The 14,978-nt window shown below is 45.5% G+C and overlaps 1 protein-coding gene across 2 annotated transcripts in view; it reads right to left on the bottom strand.

The window, feature by feature from the left end:
* GABBR2 (gamma-aminobutyric acid type B receptor subunit 2) overlaps nt 1-14,978 on the bottom strand; it is a 300,773-nt gene that overhangs the window by 139,494 nt on the left and 146,301 nt on the right. The window lies entirely within an intron of this gene.

The raw sequence follows: 14,978 nt of genomic DNA, 5'->3' as shown, positions 1-14,978 counted from the left end.
ATAGGGGCAACTGCTGGCGAAGACCATTGGTCTTTTTATGCTGAATAGCTGCCCAAAGCCAAGTCTATCACTGCAAAGATAGACAGATCAACCACCCACCCCCACCAAAATCACAAGCACTACCTATATAAATAAATGTTGCATTCTTGCAGGGCTGACAAGCAATTAACTTAAAGGTCACATATACACACAGGGAGTCAATTATTTTATCAATTCCATTGCAGGCAAGGAAACACAGAAAAGAAAGGTGTGGATTGCACATAGTTAAGCTGAAAGCCTCAATATAGGCAGACCCATCCAATATATAACACATAAGCACAGGAAATGTACTTGGGTGTGAATAACTGTGAGGATTTTTTTTGGTGCATGCTCCAGCCAATTAAGTTTACGCCTGTGTTAAATAAGGAAGAAGTCAACAAACTCCACATACAGGAAGCAGAACTGAAAACACACACACTTGGGAATGGTGTGAGGCAGGAGCAATCGGCAGGGGAGGGCAGCGGTGCTCACCTGACTGCCTGCCACCTTTGTTACTGCTGCTTACAGGGTGTGTGTGTGTGTGTGTGTGTGATACAGCAGCAAAGTCAGCATAGTGCAAAAGCACCAATGGAGCTAACCATGCACTCCTGCCAGTGTGTTTGCACCGCACTGACCTTCCCACTGCCTCCCTGTAATGCAGGAGCTGGGACATTCAGAGAACGCCACCCTGCCAACAGCTGCTGGTGTGGGTATATATTGGCAGGGGGGCATTGCCAAGAACCACCCTTTTACATACACAGAGAAAACACCTGAGATCCAAGTCATAGCTACTGAGTAATTACAAAAGTTGTATCTTCCATTCTTCATAATGCAAAGTATTCTAGTGTGGGGTCATTGCTACTGAAAGTCACCTAATGTGAATTTTGGGAGAAACTAGTTCATACATGTATTATCTCACTGGGTTTCTCATCCCTTGGTGGCTCAACACTTGACAGATGGCAGCTGGATGTGTGAACTGCCTCCATTGGGAAGAACTGAATGTGAGGAAGACATTGAAGTTCTGTTGGAACTTCTGTTAGCTCTACCATAGCTCTTCTGTGCAAGGGAACCATCACCCAGTGCTGCAGACATCAAAGGACAGACATGAATGTTTGAACCAGCCCTGAGCGAAGCAGCATTCTGCTCCAGATTCAAAGCTAACCAGAGTGGCAGCAGAGTACAATGCCAGTGCTTAGGGTTTGGTTGTACTTAAAGGCTTAAGCCCCTTGTGGGACCATAGCTGTTAACTTTTCCTAACAAAAGAGCCACTGGCTGCTAAACTGAGATCATAAAGTAACCTTAAAAAGGTAAATGACCCCTGACATTTAAGTCCAGTTGTGCGTCGAGGTCCCCAAGACACCCCCCCCCCAAAGAAAAACACAATTGACACTTAATTTTTGTTTAAGGTTTTTGGCATAATTTTGGCCACAACTTTATTCAAATTACAGCAATGTGAGTGGTTGCTTAGGCTTTGGTAGCACTAACTGACCCCGCACGGGGACAGCTCTGACATTCGCACCCCCCGCGAAGTCAGCAAGGGTAAGTCACCTGGGGAGAGAGACGGGACTGGGAACCATGCCTCACCTCTCCCCAGCATGCTCCCAGGGGCTTGCGTGGCCCTAGCCCCTTGCCAGGGGGTTTCGGACAAAAGCATGGGGAGCCCCTGGGTTCCTTTAATGGAAAACCCTTGAAGCAGCAGCAGCATTTTGGAGGGGCAGGCACAGCCGAATCCATACCCCTCCACCAACCAATTCCAAGACCAATGCCTAACTGCAAACCTTACAAGTTGTGACGATTTGCTACGCAGTAAGCAAAAACCAAGTGGCACACACTAATCAGCCAAATGGACAAAATTCCTACCAGGCCCCTGCCCCAAAGCAGACGACCCCATGACAGGCATAGCAAGGTCAAGCAAACAGCCTAAAATTAGGGAAGGGAGGGCGGGTGATCCGAAGTAAGCAGCAAAAAGAGGAAGTTCCTCGCTGCGAGCATTGTATTTAACAAATAGGGCTGTCAATCAACAAATGGCAACATCTAGATTTCCTCAGTAACAGCCCGCCCCTGCTTAAAGGATGGCCAACCATTTGCCTAGTAACAGTGAGGTGTCTTGTCAACCCCGTCTGCAACCTGTGCTCTCCATGAGGGAGAACACACTTTGCGAACGACTCTGGGGTTGCAGCGCTCATCTCACTTTACTGGCCGAGGGACCCGACGTTTTGTCTGCAGACAGTTTCTCCAGGTCATGTGGCCAGCATGACTAAGCCACTTCTGGTGAAACCAGAGCAGCTCACAGAAACGCCGCTTGCTTTCCCACCGGAGTGGTACCTATTTATCTACTTGCACTTTGACGTGCTTTCGAACTGCTAGGTTGGCAGGAGCAGGGACCGAGCAACGGGAGCTCACCCTGTTGCGGGGATTCGAACTGCCAACCTTCCCATCAGCAAGCCCTAGGCTCAGTGGTTTAGACAACAGTGCCACCCACAACATACATACATACATACATACATACATACATACATACATAGCCTTGTCACTTGATTTAGTGCAGACACAGGTTCCAAGGTAAATCAAGTGGGGATCTGAACTCTGATCTCCCAGGTCTTAGTCCAACACTCTAACCCAGGGGTCAGCAAACTTTTTCATCAGGGGTCTGGTCCACTGTCCCTCAGACCTTGTGGGGAGCCAGACTATATTTTTTTTTGGGGGGGGGAATGAACAAATTCCTATGCCCCCAAAATAACCCAGAGATGCATTTTAAATAAAAGGACACATTCTACTTATGTAAAAACACGCTGATTCCTGGACCGTCCGCGGGTTGGATTTAGAAGGCAATTGGGCTGGATCTGGCCCCCAGGCCTTAGTTTGTCTACCCATGCTCTAACCACTGCACCACACTGGTTCATCAGGTGGGGAGGGGCAAAGGGTAGTCTGAAAGAGTGGCTTGCGTAAGGCTACATAGTAAAATCACGGCAGATGCAAGATTCAGGCACTTCCTGATTTGTAGCTCTGTTTTTTAGCCACTGTGCTATGCCAGTCTGGGGTGTAGTGGGGAGGGGAATGGGTGAGTCTTACATAAGGTCCTTAGCAAACGTAAAAGCAGTCACAACAACTTCTGAAAGACAACATCCTAGAAATTTCTCATTATTATTTCCTGAAGTTCTCACGTCTGTTAATAATATAGAAATAACTTTTGCTTTCTGCAGCGTGGCAACGACAGTACTGTATGCCAGAGCAAAAGCCCACATCCACAAACACCAGTAAATGTATTTATTTGTTTGTTTATAAAATGCATCCCACCTTAATAGCAGGAGCAACCAGGACTGGAACTAGAGGTATACCGTGCCTCTTAGAGCGATGGAAAGTTAATATGGGTATCACTTTATTTATCTTCCCATTTTTACTTCCTTTTTTCCTCTGCGCCAGTCAAGAAAGGCCGCAGTTCTTTCGCTGTGTGCAAAGCAGTGCTGTTTTTCTAGAAAAAAGAGGTGCCGGAACTCAGAATGAACACCTCCCTTGTTCTCTTAGAATGGCAATGGCGCCCACCTGAGAGGTGCCAGAACTGAGTTCTGGTGAGTTCCAGCTGAAAAAAAGCCCTGGTGCAAAGTATTTCTATAACGCAGCAGAATTGATGTAGCTAATGAGATGTTTCCTCTGGTCTACTTATCTCAATGTGCAAAAAAAGGGGAGAGTGGAAAGAGATAAATTTCCATCCCTGGCACTGGGTGTACAACAAGCATTTATAATGCTTTTTATTATGCAGCACAAATCTGACAACATTCAGTTCTAGGGAGAACCAAGGTCGTAAGATGCTCAAAGAGATTCCGCCCCACTTTGTACTCTTATTCACAAAAGATAATTCGTACTGGTACAACATCTAACGCAAACAATTACTGTTCAAATTAGATAGAGGACATAGAGGAGGGAGAAAGGTTGTTTTCTGCTGCTCCAGAGAAGCGGACACGGAGCAATGGATCCAAACTGCAGGAAAGAAGATTCCACCTAAACATTAGGAAGAACTTCCTGACAGTAAGAGCTGTTCGACAGTGGAATTTGCTGCAAAGGAGTGTGGTGGAGTCTCCTTCTTTGGAGGTCTTTAAGCAGAGGCTTGACAACCATATGTCAGGAGTGCTCTGATGGTGTTTCCTGCTTGGCAGGGGGTTGGACTCGATGGCCCTTGTGGTCTCTTCCAACTCTATGATTCTATGATTCTAGATCACATTTCATCGTCATATTCCAAATGAACCACAGGAAAAAATGTCGCCTATGTCTAAAGAACACTAATAGGAACTCTGTGTGCTCTTAATAGTGATGACTAATCAAAACGTATTTAATTAAGTGAACAAATATTTCCCACTCTCACTCTACCACACTGGCGGTGGCTGGTAGGACCATGGCAATGGTCCGCATAAGAGATCTATGGAGGGATTAAAAACAAACAAACCAACTTGCTCTTCTTTTTTACTCTCATAGTATTCCTCAGAAAAGGACGTTACACAGGGTAACCGCGAAGTAAGTCAAAGCTCCTGTGTCTTTGCAGTTTTGCAATTGCGCAGATATGGGTCATCATGCAGGGGCATGAAAAGCTGCAATCTTACGCTTAATTCCATGATGAGCCACTTTCTCAGGGCTGCTTCTCAGCATGAGCCTGGGAGTCAGGCTGGCAACACTCAAGAAGCCATTAAACAATTACAAGTCAATGCGCCTCCCATAGTTTGCTCTCAGTTTCCAGAAAATAAGAGAACTGGCGAGTGGAGACACCTTAAGAACAGAGATGCATCCCCATGTTAGCAGTTAATCCATCTCAGCTGATCAGTACTGATGGACCTGTGCTTCGTTAATTTAATACGATCCTCTTCTGAATCCATTTATGCTACTATCTTTTGCAAAATAACAAAAAATGTGCACTGAATGAAACAGTATTTCTCTCCGTCAATTTTAAATCTATGAAGATTTTTTTATATATAGGTTTTGAGAGAGTTAGTGGCATATCTGTGATTTCCTCCAACACAGATGAACTGATATAGTTGTACAATGCCCACACCCACCCTTTACAGTGGTACCTCTGGTTACGTACTTAATTCGTTCCGGAGGTCCGTTCTTAACCTGAAACTGTTCTTAACCCGAAGCACCACTTTAGCTAATGAGGCCTCCCGCTGCTGTTGCGCCGCCGCCGTGCAATTTCTGTTCTGATCCTGAAGCAAAGTTCTTAACCCGAGGTGCTATTTCTGGGTTAGCGGAGTCTGTAACTTGAAGAGTATGTAACCCGGGGTACCACTGTATCTTCTTTTTAAGCAAATGAATGAGTTTGTCAAGTTGCAACCTGGAAAACTCTCCTCTCTTTATAAAACCGTGCAGCCACAAAGGAGAATGCAGTCATTTGTCTGAGTATTCATCTCTGTATGAACTCCCTACAATGTCAGTAAGGGTGGAACTATACATTATGAAGCAAGGGTGGAATTCCCTTTCCTCCATGTCTCCAATGCAGAGGGTAACCGGTGAGCTTGAATGGGCTGCTTACCCATTCCTGCATCCACCAATTCTCCTCTGCAAACTGCCCCCCTGTATTCACAATAAACAACACTGTGGGGACTGTGTGTTTGGCCCTAAGAATGCAAGCCTTATTATAATGGACTACAATACTCAAGGACCGCCTCTCCCCATATAAACTGACCAGGACTCTGTGTTCATCATCTGAGGCCCTTCTTCGTGTGCCTCCTCCTTGAGAAGTCCAGAGGGTGGCAACACAAGAACAGGCCTTCTCTGCAGTGGCTCCCCATCTATGGAATGCTCTCCCCAGGGAAGTTTGCCTGGCACCTTCATTATACACCTTTAGGCGCCAAGCAAAAGCGTTCCTTTTTAACCAGGCCTTTGGCGAGCTCCCGTTGCTCAGTCCCTGCTCCTGCCAACCTAGCAGTTCGAAAACACGTCAAAGTGCAAGTAGATAAATAGGTACCGCTCCAGCAGGAAGGTAAATGGCGTTTCTGTGCACTGCTCTGGTTCGCCAGAAGCGGCTTAGTCATGCTGGCCACATGACCTGGAAGCTGTACGCCGGCTCCCTCGGCCAATAAAGCGAGATGAGTGCCGTAACCCCAGAGTTGGCAACGACTGGAACTAACTTTACCTTTTGGTTGATCTTATTGACACCCAACACCCTTTTAGAATGTGGCTTGGGGGGCGTTTTACTAGGTTACTGCTTTGGGTTTGATTTTATATGTTGCCGTCTTGTTGTGAACCGCCCTGAGACCTCCAGGGATAGGCCAGTGAATAAGTTGAAATCAATCAATCAATCAATCAATCAATACTGGGCTGATTTTACAGACAGGAGTAACGATACCAATCACCAGTCAGAGACTGATATTGACCACATATTAGAGGCCTCTGAATAATATATACATCACATAAAATGCATCAAAAGAACAGGAAGGTTGTCCCTGTCAGCAGAAACCTCCTGAGCTGACCTCTGTGTGTGCGCTCGTGTGCTTTCTCTTTTAACTTTTATAGGCTGCTGTTCTGTACAAATACTAAGCACTGCTTACTAAAATAAACAAGTAAGAAAATGAGATACAACAATGAAAAGATAAAAGCGTGACATGAAATGATGTTTGACAATTTGCCTCCAAATCTTCAACAGTTTTAGCCTCAAAACACTCCATCACTAGATTATTCAAATCTCAAAATGGCTGCAATAAATATGGAAAAGGTCAACTAAGATAATCACGGAGTGGGGGCATTTTCCCTAGTGAAGTTTTTCAGCTTCCAGAGGAAAACAAGGGGCATGAATATTGTGAATGAAAATGTTCTCCCTGACTTATACTACCCAAAATACCCATTGAAGGTGGACTGAGAACTTTAGGTCAGACAAAAAGAGCTATTACTTCATGCAGCTAACAATTTACATGTAATTCATGACTACAAAATGTGATTGTATACCGTATTTTTCGCTCTATAGGACGCACTTTTCCCCCTTCAAAAATGAAGAGGAAATGTGTGTGCGTCCTATGGAGCGAAGAAGCCATAGCCGCGCGTCACCTCTCCAGCCGGGAGAGCGCGCGCGGGGCTAAAGAAGCCCCCCGCGACCCTCTCCCGGCTGGAGAGGTGACGCGCGGCTGTGGCAGGAGCCTCTATAGCCGCGCGTCACCTCTCCAACCGGGAGAGCGCGCGCGGGGCTAAAGAAGCCCCCCGCGACCCTCTCCCGGCTGGAGAGGTGACGCGCGGCTGTGGCAGGAGCCTCTATAGCCGCGCGTCACCTCTCCAACCGGGAGAGCGCACGCGAGGCTAAAGAAGCCCCCCGCGACCCTCTCCCGGCTGGAGAGGTGACGCGCGGCTGTGGCAGGAGCCTCTATAGCCGCGCGTCACCTCTCCAACCGGGGGGCTTCTTTAGCCCCGCGCGCGCTCTCCCAGCTGGAGAGGTGACGCGCGACTATGGCAGCAGCCTCTCCGCTGCGCGCCTTTCCGCTTCTCCCCAACCTGCTCTCTGGGGCTGGTGGTGGGCTTCCCCCGCCAGCCCCAAGGAGCAGGTCGAAAGGAACCTGAAGCCTGGAGAGGAGAGGGGTCGCTGTGCACCCACCCCTCTCCAGGCTTCCGAGGTAGCCGCCTGAAGGCGACTGAACGCACCTTAAACGGCACCTTGTTTTAGAGGGGGGAAAGAAAAGGGGGAAATTCTCCCCCTCTCTGCGCAACGCCTCCTGCCGCTTCGCGGAAGGGGCGCTGGGCAGAGAGGGGGAGATTTTTTTTTCTTGTTTCCCCCCCTCTAAAACAAGGTGCGTCCTATTGTCCGGTGCGTCCAATCGTGCGAAAAATACGGTATTTTTTTAAAAATGTAGGCAGCTGCTGAAAAATTATTAGACAAATTTATGGAGGGTATGTTTATCCATGGCCATTAGCCATAGCAGATAAATGAAAGATTTGCCTGTTTCTAATATTTCAACCTCCACCATTGTGCCTTCCTTGTAGGAAGCATCTGAGTAGCCACTGTCAAAAACAAAATAGTGTCATAGCCTGGTCTACCAAGGCAACTATTATCTTCATCTATCCATGGGGAACCAAGGCAAGAGATTTGCCCAAGGCCAAACCATGAGCCAAGTTCATACTGGATCCAGTCCTTCCTGATGCAAGTCTAATAGGACCTCATCGTATCATTTGTTCTTCCATCCCTGTACCTCAATTCCCTATCCTGCTTCCTCACAGCAAGAAAAGAGAAAAATCTAAACGGTAAAAAATCTGTTAAAAAAAAACAACCCATTCCCAAACCAAGTTGGCCATCTCCTTTTAAAAAAACAAAAAACCAAACCTTGTTTCTGCTCCTAAAACTCCTGAGAACTAGGTCACTATATTATCGCCCGACACTGATGAGGAAATGAAGACAACAAAAATGACTTGTTTTGGGCAGTCCATGAATCTATGACCATTTTAAAAAGAAAACCTCAGGAGTAAGGCAGGGAGTGCAAATAGGCTATGAAACAGTAACTGAGTGGGAAATGGGTGAAGGGTAAGAAAACATGGGGTGATATGTAAATGTTGGGTGGTGGGTAGACTCAGACCAGGGAAAACACAATGGCCCCTTCAATAAAAATCCATACACAGGGCAGGTCATTCAGTTCCAACTCTCCATCTCCTCCCATTTCACTTCCACAGCCAACCACTTTCTCAAAGGCATTGCGACGGGACTCAAGACAGAGGAGAGCAACATTATGTCCTTGGGTTGGTTGGTTGGTGCTTCTGGTGGGTTATGTGCATCTGGGACTCCTCTGAGTGCCATTCCCTCCCCCACTTGGAATACCTGACTTCATTTAATTGATTCACCTTCTCAACAATTTTATCACATTAACTATATCAATTAGCTAACTACTTGCCCTGTGATTTAATGAATCTTTTTTCATTTTACATTTTAAAGCCCTACACATTAACCCTACACATTTGGTGCTGGAGGAAACTCTTGAGAGTCCCATGGACTGCAAGAAGATCAAACCTCTCCATTCTGAAGGAAATCAGCCCTGAGTGCTCACTGGAAGGACAGATCCTGAAGCTGAGGCTCCAACACTTTGGCCACCTCATGAGAAGAGAAGACTCCCTGGAAAAGACCCTGATGTTGAGAAAGATGGAGGGCACAAGGAGAAGGGGATGACAGAGGAGGAGATGGTTGGACAGTGTTCTCGAAGCTACCAACATGAGTTTGACCAAACTGTGGGACGCATTGGAAGACAGGAGTGCCTGGCGTGCTCTGGTCCACGGGGTCACGAAGAGTCGGACACGACTAAACGACTAAACAACAACAACCCTACACATGAGAGACAAGGCTCTAGCTTGAATAAAAGACAATAAGCACAATCATGTTTTCTACAGTATCCTATTATTATTATTATTCCTCAACAAGTGATGAATTCTGGGGCTAGCTGAATTGAGCTGTTACGTGTTCCTGGAAAAGCACTGTGGCAGTCAGCAGGATGGCGTCAATACTAGTAAGAGATTTTATTACCTCAGTGCTTGCCTCCATTTGTCAGCCCTGTTTTTGACTATTAATATCAAGGAAGAACTATAACCCAATAAATATAATATGTTCCATGCACTCTAACACTGTGCAATTAGAGCTGCAGTATTTCCTGGCATGTCTCTTTGCAGAAGTGAAATGCATATCACAAGCTGGATTAACAGCTGCGACAAGGCCCCAAGGCTGCGGCATGCCTCAATTGGTGGGGGGGAGGGCGGGAGGGGTAGTACGCCTGTGACATGCCTTTCCATTTCATTAAAGCACACGCCACAAAAGTTTACAGTCTCTCGGATTTTGTATAAGTCATTTCCCACCCTTCAAGGAGGCTTCTAGTTGTGTATAGAAGAAAATTTAAAAGTCGGAAAGTGTGCATTCTGCATCATAACTTGCTAAATAACCAGGGGGAGTGGGCTTCAACCTGGCAGTTTATTGAGCGCTCGGGTGCGGCTCATGCAAGAAACGTTTTTGTTTGTGTGTGTTTCTGCAGCATCCATATAACACTGTCCCTCATCAAAATGACACCCTTTCCCCCCTATTTCTGTGGGATTTTCCCACTTACTGAATGTTCTGTGGATTAAATGGGAAAATAACACTTCGATGCAGACACCATGGGGACAGTGTGCAGAACTGGACCAGACCCAAATGTGGAAATGACCCCAGAGACAATTTTAGTTAAGAGAAACATTTAAGTAAACTATACCTAAGCACCACAGACCTTTCCTAGTGCTAGAAATAATCAGTTGTGCACCTAGTGTAGTCTTCCAGTTATGTGCTTTCCTCCTTGTGAGGTATTACCCTGAGACTGACCACTTTGGCAAAATTTGGCAAGGTGAGAGTCATGCTTCCAGTTTCCTCCTCCCCTGCCACCATAATTTACTATACTGCAGGCAAAGGTCCAACAAGAACTTCAAAGCTACCACTCTGCCTGGGCTCCTGCTTTTATCTAGCTGATTCATCTACCACCTTGCGGGGTGGGGGTGTGCTGTGGGGAGAAGGGATTAATTATTCCAAAATAATAATAATAAGATGTTGCATTTATAACTGCCAATATTGCACACCTACTGTCTATCCTTGTCCAAGTTGTGCCTCTGTCACCCCACTTGTATATACTGCTTTGTTCCTAGGGACTAGAATGCATCACAGCACCAGTTGGTTAGAGTGTGATGCTGATAACCCCAAAGTTGCTGGTTTGATCCCTGTATGGGGCAGTTGCATATTCCTTTCGCTCACAAGGGTCAGAGGAACATGCAAGCCCACTCACCACGACAAGGTGATGATCCAGCGAGTGGAATCATCTTCCAAAGGAACTACTCTGTTCCGAACTTTAAAATGGAAAATGCTGGTGGTCAACAAAAGAGGTTTAAAGACTGTCTCAAGGCAAATCGAAAAAAATGTAGTATAAACACTGACAACTGGGAAACACTGGCCTGCGAGCGCTCCAGTTGGAGAACAGCTTTTACCAAAGGTGTCATGGGCTTTGAAGACACTCAAACTCAGGACGCAAGGGAGAAACGTGCTAAGAGGAAGGCACACTTGTCAAATTCAATACCGTGATCAACTCCCGCCCGGAAACCAATGTCCCCACTGTGGAAGGACGTGTGGATCCAGTATTGGCCTCCACAGTCACTTACAGACTCATTGTTAAAACCGTGTTTATGGAAGACAATCTTACTCGGCTACAAGTGATCGCCAAAGAAAGAAGATATTCCTTTACTGCAGGTAGCATTGTAGTATTCCAACACTACAATTCTATTATCGTTATTAATTAGCCACCTGCCTAACTCTCAGTAAACTTGGCAGCCTGCAAAATCTTTTAGGGGGAGTCTGTAGCTCAGTGACAGAGAATGCAGCTTTGAATGCAGAACAGGTTCCAGATTCAGTTCCCGGCACATCCAGGTAGAGATGGGACAAGACTATGTCCAAAAACCTGGACAGCCAGTCATTGTAAACAATACAGGTGGACCAAAGAGGCTGACTATATTCCTAATATCCACACAAACACCACCGGCTGCAAACAAAAATACATTACTCCATGAGCATGCTTTTCTCAAAAATAAAGTCAAGAAGAGCTTGAAGTGTAGAGAAACTGGATCAGGTGTGGTAGAGCGAAACTACCTGAAATGCACTCTCAGGAGATATCAGAACGGAATGGAATTGTGAACGTGCAAAATCAGGTTGTGAGCGTCCAATGGAAGGGTAGCCTGCTCTCAGGATACAGCATGGCATCTAAGACTAGAGGCAGATGCCGCAGAAGAAGGCAGCAGAATTTGGAAGTGGAAAAGAGGGTTTCCAACTGCAGGTGAGGGATTATCTATTTAGGTGCTTCTCTAAGTACAAATCCAAGTAAAAGTAACTTTCTGCAAGCAGGTAACTAGAACAGCAGGGAGAAAATCAGTATGTAAACTCCCTGATGTGTTGCTTTTCTATTTGAAGGAATGTTTTTTAAATAATAATAATAATAATAATAATGTTTACATGAGAGCATTAAAAAAATGGCACTCCTGACCTGCAGTCGATTCTATCAGCTCAAGGCTACACTACTTCATTCTGTTGCATGCCTGTTCTCAGCTGTAGTGTCATCGCGTTTTTAAATAGGTAAACTAAAATGTTAATTGTCTTTGCATGCATGCTATCAGCTCCTTGTGCTTTTATATTTTCTACAAACAGAGTGCCTTTTGCAGCGTGTGCTCTGCAGGCCCTGACCACATGTCCTGAGCCAGAAAGGAAAGCATGAGTCACAGTTACAGCGTGGCACCCACTGATCAGGACAAAAAAGAAGCAGCAACCGTAATGCTTCTCTGACAAGAACACTAAATGCCACAACATCACTGTCACTTACGTGGTACCCCAGATTATCAGTGGGGGTGGTGGTAGGGGGAATGACTGAGCTGGGACAAAATTTTCTTTTAACCCTTGTTAAAGTTATTGATTTGATTATGACCCTTCAGATAATCAAGAGAAGGAAAAGCAGTGTTTTTATTAACCATCTAAAATGAACTCATCTGCTGAATTATATTCTTGGAAATTTTGCATTGCTTGTTGTAAGCTAATTAGAACTGAAGGGCAGGGTATAAATTTTACCCCCCCCCAAAAAAAATTGCTGGAGCGAAGGGAGTGGCACAAACATATCCTCCTGAAGTCAAATGGCCCTAATATGTCCTGCAGAAAATGTCCTGTGTCCCTATGCACCAATTTGCCCACGACACTTTCTATTCTCATCAAAGGAGTCCCATCGTTTCTAGATAATCCAGAACAAAGCTTTTAAAATGTGGCCTAGTTCTCACCCAGCCATCTTTTGGCTGCACTACCCTCAGATTGTACTACCTGCAAGTTCAGTGCTTCTCCATACAAAATAAAAATAAAAATCTACACAGAAAAAGCTTGCATGCCAAAAGAAAGGTTAGATGGGAATCCTGGCCCTTGGCATTCTAGTTGACATACGTGGGGAATTATTTTGCATGGAAGAGCATTCCTTCCTGTCAGCCGCCACCTGCAAATGGAAGTTGCACAGCATAGATACAGGTTTACTACCTCATTGAGAATTAGGCCTAAGATCCATTGATTACTCATTTCTCAACCATCATCAGGTCCCAAGATACGTTGCTCGAATGACTAATAACCCTCACCATGAATAATGTGTGGCCTGTTCCAGTTTGAAATTTGTCTAGTTCCAACAGCAGATCTCATTATGCCTTCGTTTGCTACATTAAAGAGACAGCTCCGCACTATGTAGTTAATTTTAGATGATTAGTCAAGACACTGCTTTTCCTTCTCCTGATAATATGAAGGGGCAGCTTTCCTTGGAATGGAGAAGGAACTGTACAAGAATACAAAGTGAGTAGAATTAGTACAAAACCATGGTGAGATCAGCCAAGTGATGATGTGACAGCAACATCAATTCACTAGTGGAAGATTACTTTTTCCATGACTGCCCACCGTGTTCCAGTTCTACTACTCTTTATTGTCCTCAAGCCTCCTGCACACTATCCCTTCCTTTTCCCAGTGCTCTCTTCCATAATGTTTACTTGGAGCCATTTTTCTCTCTTCCTTCAATTGCCTTCACAACAAAACCCTTCCTCTTCTATGAAGGCTATGGCTTGTCCCCTTGGAGACCAGCCTTAATCTCTCATTTCCTTCTATGTTTTCTTTCCTACAGTTGAAATTTGTTAGCTCATCAGAGCTGGTTTTTGCGGGGATGGCAGTGATGTTTTTCTCGAAAGTGCCATGTACACTGATGGAGCTATAATAATTTATAATGATTCTAATGGCTCCCCCCCCCTAAAATTCTAAATGGTTGGGAACTTCCTTTCCGCAGAATAAAAATGGATCAGTGGTATCCATGACACATGCATTCATCAGAAAATATTATGCCCTTCAAAAAAAATTAGAATCGGAAAACAATCCAAAATGATTTTCTAGTGAAAACTGTGTCCTGAGCATTAAAGTAAAGGTAAAGAGACCCCTGACCATTAGGTCCAGTCGTGACCGACTCTGGGGTTGTGGCGCTCATCTCGCTTTATTGGCCGAGGGAGCCGGCGTACAGCTTCCGAGAGATGTGGCCAGCATGACTAAGCTGCTTCTGGCGAACCAGAGCAGCGTACGGAAACGCCGTTTACCTTCCCGCCGGAGTGGTACCTATTTATGTACTTGCACTTTGAGGTGCTTTCGAACTGCTAGTTTGGCAGGAGCAGGGACCAAGCAACGGGAGCTCACCCGTCGCGGGGATCCGAACCGCTGACCTTCTGATCGGCAAGTCCTAGGCTCTGTGGTTTAACCCACAGCACCACCCGCGTCCCTGTCCTGAGCATTACCCTCCAATTTAAGACGAAAATCAGACCTGTGATATAGAGTTATAGGCACCTGGAAGACAGAATGTTGTGGCATTTTAGGTAAAGGAGAGTCTACCTTTTTAAACCCATGGGAACATTTGAATTTTTGAGTGAGTGCCATCAGCACCACCCTTTCTGGCCACTCCACTCCTTCCTTCCCTAAAGTAGTCCCCTCCCAGAGACAGAAAGTGTGCCTGCATGGGCACATAATTCAGAAGAATTAATCTGAGCCTTGAAAAATGAATGGGAATTGGCTTTCCCCTTTGTTTCTGTGTACTTTTCAAGGGAGAAAAGGGTAACAACCTTTACCACTTCATGAACAACAGGGAAGTGATGTGGAGGCTCAGAGACTTCATAGGGTGCCAGGGGGAGATTTCAAGGATGCAATTGTGACATGATGGTTAACTCCCGAATTATAGAATTAAGCGTATGGATAGTCAATATCATGTTATGTAGAGAACTACACATACTCTCTCATAAGCCCTGAGAATTGCTGGAAAATCTACTCACATCATAAAGAGCTCATAACCCACCTGCTCTCAGCACCCAGAAACCATAACCAGACACTGGAGAGACCTGTCAGGAGTAAGCATGGACCAATGGTACCAAATAGTATGGGAAACAGCCTTATTAGAAAAACTAAC

Source organism: Podarcis raffonei, chromosome 7 (genome assembly GCF_027172205.1).
Source record: "Podarcis raffonei isolate rPodRaf1 chromosome 7, rPodRaf1.pri, whole genome shotgun sequence".
Taxonomy (NCBI): domain Eukaryota; kingdom Metazoa; phylum Chordata; class Lepidosauria; order Squamata; family Lacertidae; genus Podarcis; species Podarcis raffonei.
Note: the sequence above shows the minus strand (reverse complement) of the source record. Positions and strands in the feature narration are given on the sequence as shown.